The sequence below is a fragment of the Chlorocebus sabaeus genome, chromosome 21, assembly GCF_047675955.1.
Source record: "Chlorocebus sabaeus isolate Y175 chromosome 21, mChlSab1.0.hap1, whole genome shotgun sequence".
NCBI classification, from domain to species: Eukaryota; Metazoa; Chordata; class Mammalia; order Primates; family Cercopithecidae; genus Chlorocebus; species Chlorocebus sabaeus.
The window spans coordinates 23,145,569-23,171,767 of NC_132924.1; the positions used below are offsets into that span (position 1 = coordinate 23,145,569).

At 40.3% G+C, this 26,199-nt stretch overlaps 1 protein-coding gene across 3 annotated transcripts in view; it reads left to right on the forward strand.

Moving 5' to 3' along the window:
• The window catches only part of LOC103226200 (amphiphysin), a 251,796-nt gene that overhangs the window by 19,021 nt on the left and 206,576 nt on the right, over nt 1-26,199 (forward strand). The gene's annotated exons all lie outside the window — the stretch shown is intronic.

Genomic DNA, 26,199 nt, shown 5'->3' on the forward strand with positions numbered 1-26,199 from the left:
GCTGCAAATAGCAGGTGTGGAATTATTGTTCCAGCCAGGGTACAGAGTCAAAAGCGTATTTCGTACTGTGGCTATGTCTTCCACAATGGAGACTGAGTTTCAATTTAGCCATTAAGGCTGTACGTAGGGGTGAATCAGATATTCACCATCTTGGAGAACAAATACGATCTCACTGTCCAGATAAGAGATGTTTACCTCCTGTAAAAAAAAAATTATGGTGGTAAGAACACTTAACATGAGATTTGCCTCATGTTAGATCTCTGGAACTTACTCATCTTGCTAAATTGAAACTTTATGCTCATTGATTAGCAACTCCCCATTTGCCCCCTGCGTCTCCTGGCAGCCATCATTCTAATCTTTGATTCTATGAATTTGGCTGTTTTAGATATGTCATATGAATGGAATCATGTTGTATTTGTCTTTCTGTGATGGGATTATTTTGCTTAGCTTAATTTCAAGGTTCATCCATGTTCTTGCATATTGCTGAATTTTCTTAAAGGCAGAATCACATTCCATTGTACATATGTATCACATTTTCTTTATCCATTTATCTGTTGATGGACATCTTGTTTGTTTGCACCTCTTGTCTATTGTGAATAATGCTGCAGTGAATATGGGAATGCTAATAGTTTTTCAAGGTTCTGTTTTCAGCTCTTTTGGATAAATACCCAGAGTGGGATTGCTGGATCATTAAACTTGATATTTGATCTCATGTCTGGGTACCATTCAATTCTGTACTTTTCTTCCTTTCTACTCTCTCATTCTGCCACTCTGTCCTTATACTCCTTAACTTTTGTCTCTATGAGCTCATAAGTTGAAATTAAATGATATTTTTTGTTTGCTCTGTTACTAAATGTTTTACATTCCTTTTTGTTTATTTATAGGGCAAATCAAGATGGATAGACCCATGTTTAAAATGTGTCTCTTCCAATTACTTGTTATTTGGCAGTGGAGCCTCCCTAAATTTCACTTTCCTCATTTGTAACATTTGTAAAACACTTAACCTAAAGGATAACTGAAAGATTAGTAGATAGTGTAAGTAAAAGTCTAGCATAGTGCCTGGGATATAGTAAGTTCTCAAAACATGGTAGGTTCTATTTTTAAAATAATCCATATCTAGTGTTTTGTACTTTTATTAGAATAAAATGTCAACAAAATTGGCTTTTTATTTGTATGTGCCCCTCTGTGGATTTGTCTTTTCTGTAACTCACTGAGTTTCTTTCTTTTCTTTTCTTTCTTTTTTTTTTTTTTTTTTGAGATGGAGTTTCACTCTTGTTGCCCGGGCTGGAGTGCAATGGCGCGATTTTGGCTCATTGCAACCTCTGCCTCCTGGGTTCAAGCAATTCTCCTGCCTCAGCCTTCCGAGTAGCTGGGATTATAGGCATGTGCCACCACAGCCAGCTAGTTTTGTATTTTTAGTAGAGACGAGGTTTCTCCATGTTGGCCAGGCTGGTCTTGAACTCCTGACCTCAGGTGATCCTCCCGCCTCGACCTCCCAAAGTGCTGGGATTGCAGGCATAAGCCACTGCGCCCAGCTGAGTATCTTTTATATTATGTGCTTTCCCCCTTTTACTGGTTTTTGAACAGAGTAAGTTTTTGAAAATGCTTCTGGAATGGATGAATTAATGATTATTGAGTGCTGTCTGTATGATCTGTAACTAAATTTCCATTTTTAGAAATAGATTCTTTTCAATTGTGAATGTAATACATATTGATTGACAAAAGCACCTGCAATCTATCACTCAGGGGTAACCACTCTTTAAATGTATATATACACTTTATACAGTATGGTCCCAATTTTGTTTTTTTTTTTTTTAAAAAAAGAGAGAGAAATTTTACAAATTGAGATCATACAGAAGATAGCCTTAGATCCAGATCTTTCTGCTTAGCACCTCCTGGTTCAGTCCACTTGGAGAATGTGGTTTTTAATGGGTGTATTAAGGATGAACCATTGTTTGGACCCAATTCTTCACTGACTGCCCTTGTGGAATTCCTGGGGTGACCTCAGGCTCTCTATAGTGTGCCAGCAGTTTCTGACAAAATGTCTAAAGTGCTTCGAGCCAGTGGTCACTGTGGCTGAAGGATTTCTAGATATAATGAAGCATGGTGGGGAGGCTTAGCAGATGCCTTTCAGGGTGACTTCGAGGGCCTTTATTGGCACCCAAGTTAAACAGAAATAAAAGGAAACCTCCATCGAAGAAGAGAGCCTGTGTTTATCCAAAACCAACTCTGCTCCTGCCCTCCTGTGTGCTGTGTGAATATTCCTGCTTGTGCTGACTTTGATACTATTAGCTGGCTCTGAAAATAGTTTCTATTTATCTGAGATGAGCCTGCAAGCAGAGAACTGATTTCAGCAGCCAGCCCCTCCCTCCGCCTTGTGATCTAATGATCACCATCTTCTCACAGTCATCTCACCTTTCCAGCAAATGGGACTGGGGCCAAGAGCCCACTGGGCTTTTACCAAAGTGTTGCTTTGGCTTAAAATATCAGTTTGCCTCATGATGATTTATCATTGACTATGTAAAGCATGTTCATATAGCAACCAAAAGACACTAGCTCATTTAAACTGCCCGTTGTGTTGCTTAGAACACTCATATCTCCTTTGCCCCAATTCTTCTGTAGGAATATTCCAATGTGGGCTTGCCTACGGGAAATGGACACGTTGAAGAACATGGTCATTACATATTTCAGTTGCTGATGTGGACTGCACGTGTGGGTTAAAATGAAGAGTCATGCCACAGATGACAGCGTCGGGGGACCAGGCCTTCCACATCACTTACCTCTGCATGCAGCCCTCAGCTTTCTTTCTGCTGTTTGATGTCAGTATTGATTATTGGTGTCCATAGTGACAGTTATTGACATCAATATATTGGAGGATTGGGGAGATACACAGCAAAGGCAAAACTATTAGCCTTTCTCCTTTCAAGTCAGGGTTTTTGGGGAGCTGACCAGAATAATAGGTGTGCTACAGAACCCCAAAAGCCTAGAGAGGGGTCAAAATAGTGTGTTAGGAAGACAGGGAGCTCCCCAGTGAAAAGAAGGTGGAAGAAGGGGGCAGAGAGGAAAGGTGCCTTGCCAGGCAATTGTTTATTATCTAAGTTAATCTTCACTGGGAGAGAGGGCACGTTGCCTTCAGTTTTACCCATGAGGACAGCAGGAGCAGAGAGATAGAGGGCTGGATGGTCGGAGCCGCTGACAGTGATTATGAAGCCACGCCTGGGAAAGCTGACAGGGAGCCGTGCTCAGATACTCACAATCCTGCATGCCACCCAGGCTGTGTCTTATGCGCAGCAACACCCATGGATGCTCTTACAGGGGTTCTATGAAGAGCCACAGAAAATTGCTGAAGGGCTAGGTGTGGTGGCTCTTGCCTGCAATCCCAGCACTTTGGGAGGCTGAGTTAGAAGTTCGAGACCAGCCTGGAAAACACAGTGAGACCTCATCTCTACTAAACATTAAAATTGAAAAAAACTTAAAAAAATTTTAAAGAAGGAAAAGAAGTAAAATCAATGTGACAAAAAAAGAAAAAGAAAATCACTGACTTATATCAGCCTTTTCTCTAAGGGGGAAACTAAAAGAAAATTCTATGTTTTAAGTAATTTTCATAAGGCTTTGTAAATGGAGTTTAACATCAGGAATTCATCCCACAAAGGCCTGGTTATTGGAAGTCTCAGGTCCTATTTTCAGTGCCTTCAGTGGTCTATGCAATTCAAATAAACTGGGAACATTGCGCAGCGTTCCTTTTGTTCATCCTTATAGCATCTGGACCCCTGCACTTTCATTTTATTGTGCGGTCATAGAAATCGATGAATTAGCAGATATTAATTAAACCATTTTCCAGTAGTACAAACAGAGCCTCTTTGTTTCTTTCCCTCAACTCCTTTCCTCCACTTACTGTGCCTCTGCCTTGCTTCACCAGGGGTCCTGAGGTCCCTGAAGGGGTTTGTCACCTTCCTGCTCTTGACCACTGGAGCCTCTTTGATGATAACTAGAAAAATCATAAAGGGTATTTACCTTTTGCATTCCAAATTCCTTATACATTAATGGACATGCACCACTTATGTATAACCAAATAGACATTTAGCTATGTTAGCATTTTGCATGTTCTGCTTTGGAAAATTAGCCAAAGGGGAGCTTGTAATTAAGAAAATGAGGTGATTCGAAGTGCTGGATAGTTGCTTTGGTATTGGGTGGATCTTCTATGAATATTTGCGACCTTTAGAAATTAGTACTGAAGTTGAGAAATTTTCAGTTGGTAGAATTTAGGGCATTTCTCTGAATGTGTCATTTCTAAGTCACCATCTCCATTAACAAATGCTTTTCTGAGCCTCCTTGGATCCCTCAAAGCTAGGTGGTTGTCATGGGAATTAGTCACATTTTGAAGAGCTGGGCACTGTAAGGATGAAAAACACAGGGATTTCTCAAAGGAATTGAAAACAAGTGTTCAAACAAAAGCTTGCACTTGGATGTTCACAGCAGCATTATTTATAACAGTCAAAGGTAGAAACAACACAAATGTCCATTCACTGAAGAAAGATAAATAAAATGTGAAAATTCATACAGTGGAATATTATTTAGCTTTAAAAAGGAATGATTGGCCTGGCACAGTGGCTCATACCTGTAATCCTAGTGCTTTGGGAGGCCAAAGCGTGAGGATTGCTTGAGGCCAATAGTTCAAGAACAGCCTGGGCAACATAGCAAGACCCCATCTCTACAAAAAAGTTTAAAAAATTGGCCAGGCGTGGTGGCGTGTGCCTGTGGCCCCAGCTACTCGGGAGGCTGAGGCAGGAGGATGGCTTGAGCCTAGGAATTTGAGGCTGCAGTGAGCTGAGATTGCACCACTGCATTCTGTCCTGGGAGACAGAGTGATACCCTGTCTCAAAAAAAAAAAAAAAAAAAAAGGGGAGAGAATGATGTTCTGAGATGTGCCATCTGTATGGATGAATGTAGAAAATACGCTAAGTGAAAGTAGTGGTCACCAAAGACCACATAATGTATTCTAGATATTCCACTTGTATGAAATATCTAGAATAGGCAAATCCATAAAGACAGAAAGCAGATTAGTGTTTGCCAGGAACTGTGGAGAGGGAGGAATAGGGACTCACTGCCTCATGAATACAGGGTTCTTTTTTGGGATGATGAAAATGTTCTGGAACTAGATAGTGGTGACAGTTGCACAACAGTGTGAATGCACTAAATACCCCTGAGTTACACATTTAAAAAGAGTTGCAATGGTGAATTTCATGTAATTTGAATTTCACCACAATTTTTTTAAAAAGCAAAAAGCAGAAAACAAACCCCTAAACCAAAGATACCCCAAAACCCAAAGGATGGGGACTGGGCTTGTACTGACCTAGTACAAGACCTAGGTTTGGGTCCCAGCTCTCCCATTTACTTAATGTGCAGGCTTGCAGGAGTTCCACGATCTCTCTGAGCACTGGTTTCTTGATTTGTAATGTAAGGACATGAGCGTTTTCTACACCACACAGTTATGAGGAGTAAGTGAGGTCATGCATTATGAGGGACTGCCATAGACTCGTGCTGAGTTTAGGCCTCTTGCACTCAAACTTACATTATAAAGGCCAGGTGTGGCGGCTCACCCCTGTAATGCCAGCACTTTGGGAGGTGGGTGAATTACCTGAGATCAGGAATTTGAGACTAGCCTGGCCAACATGGTGAAACCCTGTCTCTACTTAAAATATTAAAAAAAAAAAAAAAATTGGCCGGGCGTGGTGGCAGGCACCTGTAATCCCAGCTACTCGGGAGGCTGAGGCAGGTGAATCACTTGAACTGAGGCGGTGGAGGTTGCAGTGAGCCCTCCCGCTTGGGTGACAAGAGCAAAACTTTGTCTCAAAAAAAAAAAAAAAAAAAGAAAAGAAAAAGAAAAAACAAACAAATAAAAAAACCCATTATAAGTCTCCAGTGAATATTGAATCAAAATTCTAAAATAAAAAGAAATATTAAATGGACTCTGCTTTATGTTTTCATAGAGAACCGAATGTGATCTCCACAAAAGCCTTAGAAAGTTCCAGAAGTCTCTGCTGAAGGTTCTCTAAAAGGGGCCCAAAGGGGAAGTACATTGACTAATATACAGCAGAATGTTCTAGAGATGCTTTCCATCTCATCTCTTTTCCATCATTTCATGTGTCATGGCAGTGTAGCCCCCTAAAAACCCCTTTCTTCCTCTTGCCTTATCTCTCAATACCCAAACTTTAGCCAATGTTCCCCTCATCCTCTCACCTTTCCTCTCTTGTCCCCTTGTCCCACCCTTTCTGCTCTGAGTGGCTCTGCCTCCGTACTGCATATCAGTTTATCCTCTGTCTAGGCCTTTCTGGTTCTGTAGCAGTACTTACTATGGGATCAACACCCCGAAAGGCTTCAGACTTCACTGAAGAAAAGCTAATTGCTTTATCTTTGCCACAGAAATGTGTGTTTATGTGATAAACATCCTTCATTAATCTTCACTAACATCCAAATGAACTCACCTTTTAATCCTTTGTCAGTTTTATGAAGGGTGGAGGGAATAAAAATGATAGTCTACTTTGACTAATCACTTTGTACCTCCAAATAAAGAAAACAATTAGGAAAAAAAAAAAAGATGAAGGAAAATGCTATTCTTAGAGACAGCCTGAGAAGAAAAGGGTGAGAAAAAAGAACTTTGAATGGACCATCACTTGCTTTAGATGACAAAGTCAGTCCTCCCGAGGCGGAGGGGAGATTGAAGAGGGAATTTAGTTCATTTGGTGTAGGGCTTTTATAACAGGGTGGATTCCTGGTAATAAGAAGAGCTGGGTTTTTGGATGAAGGACTCTTCCAGTTCTTAGGAACCTTAGGAGGTAGTTATTGAGAAGCTGAGGCTCCATGGGGTGAAGTAATCTATTCTACTCATGTGAGCAAAACGTGGCTGAGCCAGGATCCCAACCCAAGCCGATAGACTCATCCCAAGCCCTCAACTGCCCTGTGTAGGGCTGGGGCAGTGTGTGCTCATCCTCATTCTTGCGCATCTCCTTTCTCTACCCCACGTCAGCACACAAGCATTGCCCAGTTCACAGACATGCTGGACTTGCTGAAGTTGCAGAGACTCCGGGTTAGGGGATAGGAGGGTTTGTCACCTTGTCCTTTGATCTTGTTGCAATCTATCCTGCCATCATTGGATAGTCAAAATTCATCTGCCTGCACAATGTATGATTATTCTTCGTTTTCTAGATCTGTTACTATACATTGTTTCTGTGTGTGCTTTGTTGCAGATAGTGCAGAAATCTCCTATTTACAAAGATCTTAGAGCACAGGTGAATGAGGACCACTCAGCTTCCACAGATGTGGTTTTCATAAATGACCATGTCATCCCATCCCAGAGAGGCACAATCACACTCGTGTGCCTATTTTTTGAAGCTTTCTGGAAATTCTCTCAACATCTTAATCAGTATAGGATATAATTCTCCTGCTGTAATTGTTTCTGCCATGTAACCTAAATCCTTTCTGTTCCATCCTGTGTTCACTAAAGAAAAAGGACATCACGTGTGATGAATTACACAGTCACATATTTGTCAGATTTGTCAAAATGTGCATCTCTTTTCTTATTTTTGCTTCCAGGATGAGAGCAGGGTCTGAATACAGTTTAGCTGGATTGGTAGCATTGTCCACTCTGGGAGTTAGTAATCCTTTGAGGCCTCAGGGGGGTGTCACATAAATGACCAGACTGCATGAGCAGGGAGGGCTGGAGCTATGATGCTTGGTCTAGCAGTGAGCTGTCACACTGAATCTGACAAGCCCTTGGCGTGCTGGGTTTCAGAACCTCCGTGGAAGATAGATATGGAGGCCTGGCTCTTCTTGTGCACACTCCACGTAAATCCATGTGTGTAGTCTAGGGGCGTTAGAAACCAACCAGTTTTAAGCCACCATGGAAGCATGTAGCTTTATAGCTGTAGCTTATATCTAGCTAACTACCAAATATGGTTCGGGTGCTAGGAAGGATCTGGCACTTATGGAGTCCAAAGGAGGCTGAGAGAATAGAAAAGCATTTCAAAGCTGGTTCATGTAGCCTCGTTCTTTGCTTTGAAATTCTGGGAAATGAGGATTGTGTTTCTTAATGTGATTTCTATGTGATATTTTCTGCCTTGATTTTAGCTTTTTATTTTGGCTTTTTTTTTTCTTTTTTTATTTTGAGACAGAATCTCACTCTGTCAACAGGCTGGAGTGCAGTGGCACGATCTTGACTCATTGCAACATCCAACTCTTGGTTCAAGTGATTCTCCTGTCTCAGCCTCCCAAGTAGCTGGGATTACAAGTGCGTGCCACCACGCCCAGTTAATTTACATATTTTTAGTAGAGATGGGTTTTCGCTGTGTCACTAGGCTGGTCTGGAACTCCTGACCTCAAGTGATCTGCCTGCCATAAAGTAAGTTCAATATTTGCAATTAGGAAATAGATATGGTACTATTATCTCATCTCTAGACCTGATTCAGGTGTTGCCAGTTGTGCTCTTTACAACATCATATCCTTTTAGTTTAATCTCAAGCAATTCTCAGCCTTCCCTTGGGCTGGGATATTTACTTTTTGAAGATGATAGACCAGTAATTTTGTAGAATGTCCCTTAGTTTGGCAGTCTGTTTCCTCACAATTCCATGATTCAGTCTACACAATTTCAGTGGGAATACCATAGAAGAGAAGCAGTGTTCTTGGTGCATCATTTCAGGTGTCACGTCAAGGTCTTGAAAATTGTGGTAGGCAGAATAATGCAGCCTCCAAGATGTCTACATCCTAATTTCTGGAACTTTTAAATATCTTGGCTTACCTGGCAAGAGAGACTTTGCTGATATAATTCAGTTCAGAGTCTTGAGATGGGGAGATTATTCTGGATTACTGGGGTAGACTCACTGTAACCACGGGGATTGCTACAAAAACAAGAAGGAGGTACGTGAGTCAGAGAAGGAGATGTGACCATGAAGCAGAAGTCAGAGTGATGCAGGGTCATGCGCCAAGGAATGTGGGCAGCCTTTATAAACCAGAAAAGGCAACGGAATGATGCTCCTCTAGAGCTTCCAGAAGGAGCACAGTCCTGCTGACAGCTTGATGTTAGCCTGGTAAGACCCATTTCAAACTTGTGACCTCCAGAACAAATACTTTGTGTTGTTTCCAGCCACAAAGTTTGTGGTAAGTTGTTATAACAGCTGTGGGAAACAGACACAGAGATCAATTTAGAAAGCTGGCCTACTGAGCTAAGGTGGAGGAGGCTCTGAGAGAGGACTGTCAGGTGGTCAGCGTGGGCCTCTGTGGTCCTTGTGACAAGGTGTCTCATCGTCCTTATTGGCATCTGTGGTGCTGCCCACTGTTGGTCAGTACAGTGTCCGGGCTGTCCTCAGATGGCTTGTGCCTAACATACTCCATTATCAATGGCATAGACAGGGTGAGATGACCAGTGGGTTTCAAGGACTTTTGTTTGCTGCCTTCCTTAGGGCATTTAGATCCACATAGAAAGTTTGCTAATGATTTTGCATTGATACCCACAGGTAGTTATGGTTTTGCTTTGGGGATCTGAGCAATACACAGGTCTTCTGTAGTTTTCTGGAGTTCTTTATAGGATATTACAATGAGGGAGTGGAGAAGGTGAGGAGAGTGCTTGCTCTCCTCAAATATTATATAAATTATGTTTGCTTTCTTGAGAGCTGCCAGCAATCTGATTAGTCCATATTGCAAAAGTGAAAACAGACACTCAGAGAGCTTGAGTCACTTGCACAAAGTTACACAGTGGAGCTGGGATTTCCAGGCAAATCGTTAGCATTTTGAGGTCCTAGTCTTTCCATTCCATTACCTTACCTCTGAAAAATACGATTATGTTAATACTTTGAATCCATCCAGCATTTATTGAGCAGAACTGTGCTATAGATACTGGGAGAGCTTGAAATAATAAGATGATGAATAAGGCATAGCTTGGATTTTCAAATATCATAAATTTAATTATTAGAATACAGCTTTGAGTGTCCTAGATCATGAAAAAAGTAACTGACCTTAACGTCCCCTTCACAAAATGGAGCTTGGATTAAGCAAAGAGAAAAAATAATTTAAGTGTGAAGTAAGACAGAGGTCTTTGGCCTCATCTCCCAAGGGAGGTTGCTTTTAACCAGATGCTATTTTAACAGATCTGGAGAAAGGAGTGTAATCAGACACCTGCTTCTTGGGAATGAGGGCTTCCAATTAGTGTCAGAGTGAATTCTTGGTACAGGTGTTGCAATAGCGAAGAAGGGCCTGCCATGGTGGCTGTGGATGATGCCTTGGCATTTGGATACCTGGACATTCTCTCTTGATTTCTCTTGCAGAAGGGCAGGTTTTGGCTGGGCACAGCTGGTAAGGTGGCACTGCTCACTGACAATGGGAAAGGCTGCTTTGGAGCAGGAGAGGAGAACCCCTGGATAACAAGGACCTCAAGAGAGTTCAGTGTCTCTGTGCTAATGAGCTTCAAGGAAAAGATGTGAACTGGAGTAATGAGCAATCATTTGTAATGGTCTTTTGAGTACAGTTTCCTGCTTGGTGGAAGACAAGCTGTACCTGTGGCTCACTGCCAGCATGGTAATGTTTGTGGTGGTACCTGTCACTTTATAACAGTGTCTTAATGTCTTATGCAAATTACCTTATAACAAAGATTGAATAAAGAACACCTAGCCAAAGCTAACTCATGAATGCAGACACAAAATCCCATATAGAAACATTGACAAACTGAATCTAAAAGGGCACTGAAAGAATTAACCTCCATAACCAGGTACAAGTTGTCTCTTCAGTGCAAGGATGTTTTAATATCTAGCATATCATTTAATATGTTACATTTAACAATAGAAAATTATCATATTTTCTAGGTAAAAAATGGTCAAAGATTGACATTTTCCTATGGTTCAACATAAAAATGTAGCCAATCAGTAGGTAATAATCTCAGTAGATATATAAAAGTTATGATAAAGTTCACCACTCATTCCTGTTTTAAAAGTAAAACCTTTTTCATGATAAAAATATTCATATTAATCTTACATGAACATCACAGTATGCTGACACTTAAGTCATTGTATTTAAAAATCAGGAATATGAAGAGGATTCCACTATTAACTACTATTTTTTAATGTTAATCTGGCAGGGAATGGAAGGAATATTATAATAGGAATGTGACATGATAAACAGATACAAAGAAAAATTTAAATGTTTGGTTAAAACTTATGATTGGCCTAGATTGTTCCCAAAGAAGCAACAAAAATAATTTAGAACGGTATGGGGAAAGGTCAGATTAATTAATAATAAAATAAATGCATTTAAGTTGGAATTTTATCTTTTATTTTATCAAACTATCGCAAATAAAAATGTATTTAAAAAACCTTGTTACCTCTTGTGAGGGCTGAATCCAAAGGCCACTCTCTCAGATTGTTGTTTGGGAGTGGTCCTTAAAGATGCTTACAACTTTTGATTCAGTGATTCCACTCTTAGGAATATTATAAGAAAATAAAGAGACAAGGATATTTTATATCACAGTGCTCTGTAGGAGTAGTTTCATAACAGTGGACTGTTGGAATAAATACTATTAGAAAGTAGGAGTTTTGTTAATTCATTTATATTAAATCTTTATTATTTTACTATTAAAATAATATTTACAATGCTTAAATATTTAAAATATTTCAAATGTATTTACTATTAATGTTAAAATATTAATACAAGCACATGCTACAGACCAAACACATATTTTTATGTGTAAGAACATATCAATTTATGTAGATGTAATATGTAGATATATATTTACAGCTGACCCTTTAACAATATGGGGGTTAGGGTGCCAACCCCACAATGCAGTCAAAAATCCACATATAATTTTTGACTCCCCCAAAACTTAATTACTAATAGCCTATTGTTAACTAGAAACCATAACAATAGCACAAACAGTTGATTAGCACATATTTTGTATGTAATGTGTATTATATACTGCATTCTTACAATAAAGTAAGCTAGTGAGAAGAAAATGTTATTAAGAAAACCATAAGGAAGAGAAAATATATTTACAATTCATTAAGTGGAAGTGGATCATGATAAAGGTCTTCATCCTCAACATCTTCACGTTGAGTAGGCTGAGGAGGATGAAGAAGAAGAGGGGTTGGTCTTACTGTCCTACAGGTGGCAAAGGCAGAAGAAAGTCCATGGACCAGTGCAGTTGAAACCTGTGTTGTTCAAGGGTCAACAGTATATAGAAACAATGAAGTTCATCTCATTACATTGCTAAAAGCAGAAATCACATAGACCATATTCTGTCCACAACTCAAAGAATTAGAAAACAATTAAAAAGGTTGATCACAATTTACTTGAAAAATTAGAAAGATTTATGTTAAGTAACTTAAGTCAAAGAGAGAAAATCAAAGCTACATTTAGGCACCATATAGAAATTAATGACAATGAGCACGTTACACACTAAATTCATGGGAGACAAGCAAAGCTATATTCACGGAAAAAGCAGTTGCTTTAAATGCTTTTATGTTATACAGGAAATAAAATTAAAGAAAATAAGCGTCTACTTAAGAAGCCAGGAAAACCCAATCTAAGGGCAGGAGGAGAAAGGAATATCAAGGTTAAAAGCAGAAATCAAGGAATGAGACAGTAAAATAATACCAAAAAATTAATCAGTTAAAGTAAGAATTGGTTCTTTGAAAAGGCTAATAAAATAAACATAACTAAGATGACAAATAAAGAACAGAGGCTGGAAGCCACATCAAGAAAATAAGGAATTAGAAACCAGGCTGATAAAACTGTAAAATATAAATTGGAAAATTGTGGTTAAAGGAAGTAGACCTTGTATTGTAAGATATTAAAACATTGCATCGCACCTCTAATCCCAGCACTTTGGGAACCCGAGGCAGGTGGATCACAAGGTGATGAGTTCAAGACCAGCCTGACCAACATGGTGACCCCTCGTCTCTACTAAAAATATAAAAAATTAGCCAGGCATGGTGGTGGGCACCTGTACTCCCAGCTACTTCGGAGGCTGAGGCAGGAGAATTGCTTGAACCTGGGAGGCAGAGGTTGCAGTGAGCCGACATCATGCCATTGCACTCCAGCCCAGGTGACAGAGCAAGACTCAATCTCAAAAACAAACAAACAAGCAACAACAACAAAAGAACAACAACAACAAAAAAAATTGCAAACACGAGTAATGACTTAAATAGACTAACTTAACTTTCTTTCACTAAAAGGAGGTTGAACTTATCTTGCTGGATATTTAAAACAAATAAACAACAACAGAAAAACATTGCAAACACAAGTAATGACTTAAACAGACTAACTTAACAACTTTCTTTCACTAAAAGGAAGTTGACCTTATCTTGTGGGGTATTAAAATATTACAAACATAAATAGACAAATCAGTGGAAAATTACGGAAAGTTAAAACATAAAGTCAAAGGTATGTAAGAATCATTCAATCAATCTATTTGGGCCAATAACTCATCATTTGAAGAAAAAATGACACCAGCTTTGTTCTATATACTCTATACAAAAATAAGTTCATAGCTAAGATGAAGACTAATGTAAGGAAGATAAAACAAATGTTCTCAGAGGATAAGTGTGGGCACATGCAGGGACTGAAAGGAACTCTTTCTGAGCCAGGTGCCAAGGCAGATACTACACCTGAAAAGATCACCAGATTCCACCCCGTAGAATCACAAAACAAGAATAGAGTTACTATAAACAAGATGGAAAGATAAAGCTATTTTCAAATTTTAAGATATCTCAGCATATGGCATTATTATTTTCTATTGAGTTGTGGTGGGTGGGGTTTTCTAAGACTGGCTAAGCCTATAGACATTAATGTCCCATCCTGTATCATTGGTATTTGGTAGGAGTAATTTTTGCCTCTGCTTGTGAGACTTGATAAATATCTATATTCACTGTGGAAAAAAATAAACAGATAATTCACCTCAGCATGAGGAATGTATACAGTGTTAAATTCTGCTTAAGAAATCCCAGTGAATTACCTCAGAGCATATCTCTTGAATTAAAGTATTCGTAATTGACTGTATAACACATATGTTTTACCTTGAAGTCCTAGTTGCAGAGCTGATTCAGAGGCATCTAGGTCAAATCCATGATCTTCTGAAGTTAGTGGTTCATTATAACCCTTTTCCTGTTCCTCTTATGGGGCAAATATTCAATAGAGGGCAATTATTTAACATAATATAACTTGCGCAATGACAAATTCCTGTTAAATGGAAATACAATCATATATACAAATCTGCATGAGTTCTGTGATTTCATATGTCATAATCAAAATGGATGACTCTGAATCTGACACTTTAATTATTTACTGTATCAAAACCATGGGACGAAATGGCTGTTGTTTTTTTCTGCCTTTTTAGTTTACTTTAATGATTGACAAGAACTATGTGTGCTTTTTGATATTCAGCTCGGAGGTTTATCCTGACTCAAAATGGAGTAGCATACATGAAATGATGTAAAATCCAAGTGGTCACTTATTCAATGACTGTTTGTTGCATTGTTGCTATGGGCCAGACAGCAGAGGACTTTGTTCTATAAGAGTTACTGGGAAACTGTTGAAGCCAGTGAGTAGTATGATCAGATGCACGTGTTTGAGAGGTCATTTGGATACTGGTGTAGAGAATGGGCTGGAGGGGTGAGTGGGAGTGAAAACAGAGAGATAAATGCATAGGCCAGAAAGGTCATCTACCTCAGGGTGCTGGCAGTGGCTGGAAGGTGGTTGATGGAATCAAGGGTCTGTTGGGAGGTAGAACTGGTGAGATTTGGCATGTGGGAGTTGGCAGGAGGTATGGTAAAGGACAGTTTTAGATTTCTGATTTGAAAAAATAAATGAAGAGAAAGAGGCTCAGGATCACGTCCTTTCTCATCTTTCCCTTCCCGTCGCCAGTTTCATTTTTGTTGATCGTGTTTGACTGCATCAGGCAAACATGAAATTATAAAATTACAACATGAAAACACAAGTTGGGGCATATTTATAATGTAGGGTCCCAGTATAAGATTTGGGTGTGAATAATCCACTCTGTCCTCTGCCTTTCTGTTCTCCCACCTTTCAGTAGTGTCTCAACATACAGAACTTTTATTCTCTACTGCCTATACTTCTTGCCTGATAGGACTAACAATTCCCCGGGCTTCTGATTTCTGTCTGAAGAGCCAATCCTGTATGTGCCCAGGCTGGAACTGAGACAAGAGGCTGGAGGAAGCCTACTGTTGGCTCCTAGAAGCTGGTTGCTTGCAAGCAAGCTCTACGCCTTCACGGACTTATTCGTTCTCTCCCACAGGGCAAATAATACCTCCTGTTTCCCAGCAATTTTCAAAACTTTCACACCAGTGGCTGTTCTGTCACACTTGCTCACATCCAAGCTAAAGTTGGACTTTCTCAGTTTGGAGATTTCTCAAAAGAATTAAAACAGAGCTACCATTTGACCCAGCAATCTTATTACTGGGTATATACCCCAACGAAAATAGATCACCTTACCAAAAGGACACATGCACCCATATGTTCATCACAGTACTACTCAAAATAGCAAAGACATGGAATCAATCCAGGTGTCTATTAATGGCTGATTGGATAAAGAAAATGTAGTACAGATAATCTATGGGATACTATGCAGGTATAGAAAAGAATGAAATAATGTCTTTTGCAGCAACATGGATGCAGCTGGAGGACATTACCCTAAAAGAATTAAGGCAGGAACAGAAAAACAAATACTGCATGTTCTCGCATATAAGTAGGAGCTAAGCACTGAGCATACATTGGCATGAAGATGGGAACAGTAGACCTTGGGGACTACTAGAGGTGGGGGAAGGAGCATGGGTTGAAAAACTACCAAATGGGTACTGTGTCACTAATTGGGTGATGGGCCCAATCATATCCCAAACCTTAGCATCATGCAATATGCCCATGTAACAAACCTGTGCATGTAACCCCTGAATCTAAAATTAAAAATGAGATAAAAAAATAAAGTTGGACTTTTCTGGACACCCTGATTGATATTTGTGCTAAATTCCTTTGGGAGGATTCTTGCACTTCTCCATAGCCTTTACTCTGTATTCGGGCTTCACTGGCCATTCTGATACACTTTATCTATGAGAGAAACATGGCAGGGACTATCCTACTGGCTGTAGAGTCCTCCCAGATTGCAGACACCATCTTTTCATACAGCCTAATTTCAGCATGACCTTCGTCTTCCCAGCACCTCCCATCTGTACAGCACCACCCCATGTACCTGGGCCCCTAATGCTGCCTCCTGCTGTGGGAAAGGGGGAGCTGTGATGTGTGGAGGAGAGGAAAGGAAGACACACAGGAGTGAAGCCCTGGGGAGCACTTTGCTTGTGTTCCCAAAGCAGGGGCAGGGCAGTGTGTCACCAGGGCAACCAGGGCGCAACTCCCCTCTGTCCCTCCATGGCCATGGAACTCAGAGCCCTGGCCATTAGGAGACTCCTGTCCCTGTTTTCCTCTGGCAAGTTTCTCTCATGGAGGGCAAAGGCTGTTTGTGTTCTTTCTGGTACATTTTGCATGTAATGTACACCACAACAGTGGCCTAAGCATCCATCTTAGAATTCTTGCCTTTTTTTTTCTTTTTTACTTACATCTAATCTCTGCGTTAGATTTAAAGGGTTTAATTGCCTTTGCATCACCTAAGATCATCATTTGAAAAAAATATTGCTTAAAAATTTAGAAATCATTTAGAATAAGCAGCATTGATGTCTTTATCTTGCTAGGACGGGCTTCCTTTAGGGGAAATTTGGGATGCAGATTTGCTTGGCCCATGTAATGTTAGTTTTTTTAAAAACTACACATTTAAATATCAGGAGAATCCACATGTAGTCTTGATTTCATAGTTCTCTAGAGAAATATGAAAATGTGGCAATACTGGCCTGGCTTTCCCTCTTGACAGCAAACTATTGGAGTGGAAGAGATGCCACCCCATTCGAATGTACCCCCTCTTCCCTAGATGAAGCCTTAGCAGGTCACCTACCTCTACTCAGTCTCAGGTCTCTTATCCATAAAACAGGACAATAACCATGACCTTGCAGGTTGTTAGTAGATCACATGGAATCAAAGCACCTTGCACAGTGTCTCATACCAGGTAGGGAAGCAGTCTGTAGGTTTCTGTCCTCCAAACAGCTGGTATCCAGGGTTAGGAGGAGAGGGTGTGTTCTGGGAAAGTGTCTTCGGGACATCAGTAGAAGTTACTTGGAAGGAACTTGAAATTCACTGGGATCATTCATGTATATTGTATACAGACCTCGCAGAAACCTTGTCACTCTAAACTCCTTTCTTTCTTGCCCCACATCCATTCCATCAATAAATCATGGCAGCTCTACTTTCAGGAGATACCTGGAATTCGATCGCTCCTCACCGCTCTGACTCAGGGCACCATTGTCTCTTACCTGGTTTTGGAACTGGTCTCCCAGCTTGGCTTCCTGCTTCTTCCCATGACCCCCTGCAGCCTTACTCCACACGACCACCAGCATGCTAACGCCAGAGCTTGTCAGGCCTCCTCTCAAAGCCCTGGATGGCTCTCTGTGTCGTCCTGGTCAAACCACTGCTCTCACCATACCCCACTGGCCCTCATCACCTGGCTGCTTGTTCCCTCTTTGACCTCATTTCCCACCACCCTCCCGCCGGCTTTGTCTGCTCCTTTTCTCTCCTGTCTAGCTTCTTTCTTATACCCTGAGCCTTACTATCATCTCACACACACATCTCACACACTTGTGTTTTACTTACTTGTCTTGCTCTTTCTCTACCCAGTTGAATGCAAGCTCTGGGTGGGGATTTTTGACTGTGTGTTCGCTACTGTATCCCCAGGTCTCTGAACAGTATGCAGCATTTCAGTGCATGCCCCACAGGTTTGTTGATGAAGGAATGAAGGTGAATCAAAGCAGGACCAAATGTGGCATTCTTCTTTGCAAAGCAACGCTATCAAGTAATGCAGCAAATTAACACTTGTTATTTTTATAGAGGCAGTTAGCTCCTGTGATGGAACTGAGAGCAATAAAGGGAAAATTACAGGTCCTTTAATATTTTCATTTGACTTAATGTAAGAGTTACTCAGGAATGCTGCTTGTTACCCTTTGGATGTAACCTCAGTTAATTCAGCCAGGCTTGCTCCCTTGAAACACACATTTGGTAGGGCGCACTGGAAGTTGCTTGAGCTTTTGTTTTTTTCTTTGCTTTTTCTTTATTTTATTGTTTTTGAAGACTACCAAAGCAAATTAGTAGAAATGATTCTATACTGAAAGAATAGTTTCTGCTTCCCTAGAGTGAAGTACATCCTTTCACAGATACAAAAATAAGTAAATGTTTACCCTAATGTTAAGATGCTTTATGGTTTCTTTCCTATAAAAAGGCTTTCATCTGTATCATGTAGCCAACATATTTATTATGCCCCTACTGCGCGCCAAGTGCTTTGTAAGATACAAAGACAAGTAGTGACACAAAGTACTTGCATTGTTTCACTACTTGAATAACTTCAGTTGGATTTCAATTACAATTGGATCACTTGCAATTTAGTTGGAGAGATAATGCAGGTTCAGAAGAAGTTACAAGAGGAGGTGTGTCAGTACAATACCAGAGTCCCAGCTTTAACAGCAGTGAGGGCTAGAATATTCCACAGGTTGTCCTAGGCTTCTCAAAGCAATGCTCTTATTTATTCAGCTGTGAAGCAGGTGTTGTTTTTTCCTCTTTATTGATTAGTGAAATGAGATGCAGCCTTAGTAGCTGGCCCAAGAGCACCAGGTGAGACCACACAGTGGGAGAAACTGCTTTTTTTTTTTTTTTTGAGACAAAGTCTTGCTCTGTCGCCCAGGCTGGAGTGGAGTGATGCAATCTCGGCGCACTGCAACATCTGCCACCTGGGTTCAAGCAATTCTCCTGTCTCAACCTCCTGAGTAGTTGGGACTACAAGTGCCCGCCACCACGCCTGGCTCATTTTTGTATTTTTAGTAGAGACCAGATTTCACTATATTTGTCAGGCTGGTCTCGAACTCCTGACCTTAGGTGATCCACCCGCCTTGGCCTCCCAAAGTACTGGGATTACAGGCGTGAACCACTGTGCCTGGCCCAGAAACTGAATTTTAAATGAGATCATTGGACCCAAGATCATTTCTTTTTCCAATCAAACATGGCTCAGAAGGGGCCATGGTAGCCATGAAGAGGGAATGATCATAGCTGCAGTGAAATATGAATGGCTTTACATAGACCTCAAGGGTTATAGATGGTTCCTTGGGACAAGTGTCAGGGCAGTGAACAGAATTAGGGAGGTGGTAAAGATGGCACACTGAGGACAGCTGTGGGCTTGTCAGCAGTTTGGTATGAGTTTATTGTTACTGGTGGTGAAGGGATGATCAGGTTTGGGGAAACTTTGCAGAATCTTTCCACTTTTGGGACCCTTTCTAACTTATAAGAGTCGGTTTATAGAAAGGAGTTATTTGGGGCCAGGCGTGGTGGCTCACACCTGTAATCCTAACACGTTGGGAGACCAAGGCGGGTGGATCACCTGAGGTCAGGAGTTCATGACCAGCCTGGCCAACATGGCAAAACCCTGTCTCTACTAAAAATACAGAATTAGCCAGGCATGGTGGTGCGTGCCTGGAATTCCAGCTACTAGGGAGGCTGAGGCAGGAAAATCACTTGAACATAGAAGGTAGAGGTTGCAGTGAGCCGAGATCGTGCCATTGCACTCCAGCCTGGGTGATAAGAGTGGAACTCTGTCTCAAAAAAAAAAAAAAAAAAAAAAAAAAAAAGGAGAGAAAACCAAAGAAAGGAGGCATTGGGCTTGGAGAGCTTGCCATGGGAGTCAGAAGAGACCTGGTAAGCTAGCCCTATGATAATGATATTTACCACATTCTCCTGAATATAAGACAACTGGTGAGAAGATTCCCTCTCAAAATATCCCTCCCATTTATAAATGAACTTTTAGGGCTACACTGCAAATGGTTGAATGCCAACTTATAATATTAGTGTATTAATTTGGGAACATTTTGAAATCTCTTATAATATAAAATTATATCTTACTTTTGAGGTGGGACTTTTTACTCTTACATTTTATGAAAGTTATACTGGTCTTTCACATGCGTCTATGGCCTTGTGGTCATTGTCCTCAGTAGAGCCACCTTTTGAGTTATCCCACTCAGTTTTCCCAGGAACTTCAACACTCCATCAATGTCATTTCAGACAAAGCACTCTTCGAAGACCTGTGTGATAGTGTCCCTTGAAATTTTATTTCGAGCAACAAGAACCCATTGAGACAGTTGACTGTTTTTATCCATTCTGTGATTGTTGGTGATTTCCACCCACTGAATTGTTTTAAGTGATCTCTGAAATCTTGCCTATGACAAGGTCCAACATTTGCAATCATGTGTTCACAGGTGCCCTTTCTGGGCATACAAAACTGGCATTGACTGAGGATGTATCAGGTTGGTGTGTTTACTCCAAACTAAACTTTCTCATACTCAATTAATAATTGAGAGCTACGTAATATGAAATAACTGTGTCAGCAATCAGATGCAAAGCCTGTATTCTTAGAGATATAATTTTAATAAAACTTCATCTTCAGGTTGGGCAGAAACAGTATTCTACAAAATTGTTGTGATGAAATTGCTCTAATAGTGGCAAGAATACATGACATTTTATGTGACCATTATTGTTCGGATGCAGCTGTTTTGATGCTAGGGGTAGGTTGACATAGTCTGGAAGCCAAGCCATTAAACATTCCGCTATTTAAAAAAATTACCAACTAATATATGAGACAGGCAATCTTATCCAATATGTAAGCTGTATAGTCACATCAACCCTGAGATGAGGATTAAGGCAAAAGTAGGAATGAGAGATGGAATGAGAAATTCAGCGGGACTCAGAAATGGGGTAAGTGACGGTGTGAGAATTAGGTGCAATCTGGAAGTAAAGTCATACCTCATGAAGAGTTGTGTGTTGACCATATCATTTATTCTAGGAAAGGATATTGCTACTTCTTTATGAAGTGTTCTGCTCACACTTGCAATTTTTATGGTCTGAATCTCTGGTTATCTTATTTCTACTTTAATGTTGGATAGTCAGACTTCAATATCAATTAAATTTATTAATTGAAATTGGAATCTGATTAATAGGAATATGGTATTTTCTATTCTAAAGAATGGACTCACCTACTTTTTGTAGGTCTTTTACTATCCTTATATTTAATTATATGATTAAAATCATAATTATTCTTATAATTTCTTGTTAAATTATTATTTCAACCTATTACATTTGTTTGTGTAGTAGTCAGTGGTCGTTTGGGGGACAGGAGAGGGTATGGAGGAGGGTGTTTGAACTTCAGATGCCCATTAAATATTCAATTAATTTTTAACAATTATGACCTCAATCCCAATAAAATGTATATTAAAGTTAATATTACAAGTCTTCTTTATAATGATGGTTTGGCGGTAATAATAACATTTAGAAACAAAGCCAATTTTAATGGGTTTTCTGAAAATATCTGGTTTTCCCCTGATTATCTGGATTTTTTTCTAATAAATACACACAGCTCTTAATCCAATTGGTGCCCCATAATTGGAGAGTTCAGAACAGAGGCAGGGATGTGAGTAGTGCATATTGGCAAAAATTTAAAAAAGGAGTTTTACATCTTGACAGGCTTATTTTGATGTGGTGCCATTAACATGTCTGGCACATACAGTAGATATTTGGAAAATTTGAGTGCCCTTTGCTTTCCCAGATCAGTTCACCGAGAAAGGAAAAGCAGGATGGTGGTTATACCTATGCCTGGAGTTCCATAGCTTTCTTACGTCTAGGAAACCAAGAATTAATGGAGAAGATTCAAGATGATATGGAACCCCACTATGTATGGTTTATTGAGAGAGCAATGCAGAACTAAAGTTGGGAGAAAATGACTATTTGGGATAAGATGGAAGATACTATCCCATCTTCCATCTTAATTAATAGTAATTAATAAGGCCAGGCGTGGTAGCTCATGCCTGTAATCCTAGCACTTTGGGAGACTGAGACAGCTGATCACTTGAGCTCAGGAGTTCAAGACCAGCCTGGGCAACATGGCCAAACCCTATCTCTAGAAAAAGATACAAAAAAATTAGCCAGGTGAGGTGGTGCACACCTGTAGTCCCAGCTACCTGGTAGGCAGAGGTCGGAGGATCGCTTGAGCCCAGGAGGTCAAGGCTGCAGTGAGCCGAGATCACGCCACTGCATTGTGGCCTGGGTAAAAAAGTAAGACTCTCTCTCTCTCTCAATCTCTCTCTCTCTCTCTCTCTCTCTCTCTCTCTCTTTCACACACACACACACACACACACACACACACACACACACACAGAGAGAGAGAGAGAAATTAATAAGCTGTTTAAAGTTCAGCATTTTGAAGCTGTGGAGCCTAGCTGATCACCCACGATTATAGAGGGGATTAATATTAGAGTAAATAGTGTAGGTTAGGGTTAGAGAATGAGCACCATTGGCAGCACAACTATTATGACAGTTTTCTTTGGAATGGACTGAAGACATTGGGATACACATGATACGACGTTTTATTATATCAAATCAGGGCCATTCTTGCACCACCTTTTCGTACTATTTGAAAGTTTCTTCCATTATTTAAGATGTTTGCTAATTAAATATTTTCTTCAAAGAATTAAGTTCAGAGGACTTAGCTTTGCATTTCCCAGCCCCCTGTGAATACCTTAGGTTATAACATAGTGCTTTTTCTTTTGCAAGCTTTCATTATTTAACTGTCAAAATCTCCCCAAATACCCTTTCAGGTGATTTCAGTACAAAATGTGATGCAAACATCAGAGGACCTTTTATTACCTAGACGTAAACACCACAGATAACTCAGAGAGTTTAAGCTGACAGTTTTGCCTGGAACCACCTCTTCTGAAGCACGTTTAGATCGATGTCAGGATTGGTTTTTGGTGGCACCAGTCACAGCTGCCAAACCCCCTGACCCACCTGCCCCAGGAAACATTAGCACCCAGAGGTGTTTCCTAATATTGAAGGTGCTCTGAAGTACAGTAAACAGTGCCAGCTCAGTGTCCAGATCAGCTTGGCTGCAGCTCCTTGATTTGTTTATTCTCTTCGAAAGTGAAGAAAAGTTATAAAATTGGTGAGAGTTCCACAGTCTCAGATTTTAACCACATATTGCACAGGTACTGGTCATTTTATTCATTAGCACACTAGAGATTCAGAATAAGTGTGGATTTTATATGTGCGTGTATGTATGTGTATTTACATAATTCCTAATATTTGGGTCAATAATACTTGGGACCAAAAGTGTGTGATAGGAAAAATAATGCAGACCTCGAAGTTAGGACAACCTGGTTTCTAATCTAGACTCTGCTGAACAAGTCATAAAATCTCTCTAAACCTCTGTTTCTTCATCTGCAAGTTGAAGATAAAAAAGATCTATCCTGTTGGAGATCAAAGAGAAGACATGTAAAGTGCTTAGCACAGGGTGCAGGATAGCACAGGTTGTCAGTAAGTAGTCATGATAAGGATAATGATGAGAAGCAGACCCGCCTGGGACCTGTGTCCTCTACTTGGTGTGGCAAAATGTAGACTGTATGTACCTTTGTGTTTCTGGTTGGAGCCACCTGCTGTCACTTGTACTCTGCATCAGCTCTAGACCCCTCCTTCCATCTCAGACCTTGTATTTTCACATGAATGTGATATACACACACACACACACACACACATATATATATATGAAAAGATCAGCCTGTGTTGCTTAGAACTAACTCACTAGCAATTGACACTTTCATTTCTTGATTTGTTGCAAGTGTGAGTTACTGTTTAGAGTAGTTTTGAAATCGAGCAGATGCTGTTGAGTTGAGATACTCTGTGATTGGTACCACAAGGTAGAAGAGTCTGTGTTATTATAGAAAATACAAAATTTGAGACACCACTATAGTTCTGACGGAAGGCTTGTTTTGCTCAGAGAATGCTCTTTTAAAAATTCTGATGAGATTGACATGTGACACAAGAATGGCAGAATGTTGATAAGGGGTTGAAGCTGGGTGAAGGGTTTGTGGGGGTTCTTTATACTGTTCTCTTTACTTATGTGTTTGTTGGAAAATTTCCACAATGAAAATGTTTATATTTAAACAAGTGCTGGGATGGTTGCCTTCCTGTTGAAATATTTGGAAGTCCAGGCATATTTTAGTTCCATGTCTGGACTTCATGTGGCCATCTTTTAGGTGTCATTTAATGTAGCATGCCATTATTTGTAGGATAAGATTATTTTCGAGGGTGAAAAAGGTGAAAGCTAAATTCAAAAGAAATGTGAGAAAATTATCTCAGTGCAAAGAGATGAAGCTTAGAAAAGAATCTTTCAGGCTAGCTGCTACTTCACTATCCCCTGGTTTAAGGATTATGTAAGTGAAATCTTCTGTGAATCCACAGCTATGCATACATTTATACTTAATGTTCCCATCAAAAGAAGTAATCAGTGCTGAAGCATTATTGAGATTTAGAAATTCTACCATATACTACACTTAAATGATGAAAAATGTTTCAAAAATAGCCCTTGCTGCATTTAAATAGCCTATTAGAGTAGACAGGAAAATTCCCCTGGCACAGTGGACCATGAAGCTATTGGACAGATCCATGTATTAAAAGCTTAGGCTAAATTTGGCTCTGTGGTGTGTAAAATAACAGCAGGACCTAGTATAAAGTGCTTTTTCTGCATTGCTTCCTCAAAGATTCATATGTGTAAAGGGAATGTATTTTTCTTAAGCCAGGCTTGTGTCGTCAGGACCTGGTGCTACAGATGACTTTAGCGCTGCTGTCACCATCAAGTGACAGCATCTTCTTACTTTGCAAAAGCCCCTGTGAGTGCACTAATTAGCAGAGTTTATGCATCTCCACTCCCCACTAGCTGGGAGCTAGTGGCCAAGTTATACTCCCTATCTTACTTCCTGCCAACTGGAGAAAGGATACTTGTTCTCTTCTTACCCAGAGTAATGGCTAAGTGCATCCACCTTGAGTCAGACAGACCTGAGACTGGCACTGCCTCCTAATAGCTTTGAAACACATGGCCTCGTAGATTCTCAGAATCCTCACCGTAAAAATGGAATAATAGTGGCATCTATCACAAGGGGTTCTTGTGAGAGGAAATGAGATACTTCTTACTTAACTGGCACCCCGTAAATAAACAATTGTGTGAATTGTGATGGTGATTATGATGATGAATCATGGACTGAGAAGTCTGAGTGTTGGAACATGTAGCTTGCTCTTTCCCAAGGTTGGAAATTGCCACCTCTCTTGGTTGTCATGGAGAATTCAGAGACGAACTTCGTAATTCTTACTCAGAAGGGATAGGAAATTTTGGTCTAAAGCCTGAAGCACGTGGGAGAAATGTAGACCTGATGGCTGTTTGACTGAATTACACACATGCCCTTGCACACTGGATTCAAGCCCGATATTTACATCATGGCCATTTTATTTAGGTAGAATTTGCAAGGACTCAGCTCCATCTGCTCAGATCTCTGCCATGGCAGTGATGGAATCAGGCCATGTGCCCAAGAGAGTGCAGAGGGAAGATTTCCAGGAAGGTGATGCCTGGGAATGTTGATTCCCTAGTTCTCTCGTCAGAAACTGGCCTTCCAAATCTCTAGGAGGTTCTTTTCCTTTTCTGCCACATGACATGATTCATGGTAACATGCCAAGAATGACCTGCTAAGCTACCTACCTATCAGTGCAGGAATGACATATCTCTGTGGGGAGCTTTGATTTTTGGCAGAATAACTGCCTTCAGGGACATCCCCTCATGGACGGCATTGTCAGAAAAGGACAGTGTTAGGTGGTAGTAAATGACTAAGCTGACTGCAGTGACATCTCATGAACGTGACCACATCTAGAATGATATTCAGGCCTCAAAGCAATGACAGCCATGCAGCAGTGCCACATTTCTTACTAAAAGAAACCATATCCTACCAAAACTTCCTACTACCAGGGCTCCTTGCAGAAAGCTGATTCCAGGTGTGGGTAGGAAATGTATAAGATGCATCTGGAAGAGCTTGCTATCCCCTGAAGCAAGAAAGCTGTCAAAGGCTACCTGGAGTCACTTCAAAAGGAACAGAGGCCAACTTGAAGCTGCTTCCAGTAGCCCGAAATGCTACAATAAGAGCATGAAAGGATAGTGACTAAAATAAATTGAAACAAGTCAAATATATAAAAACAAAT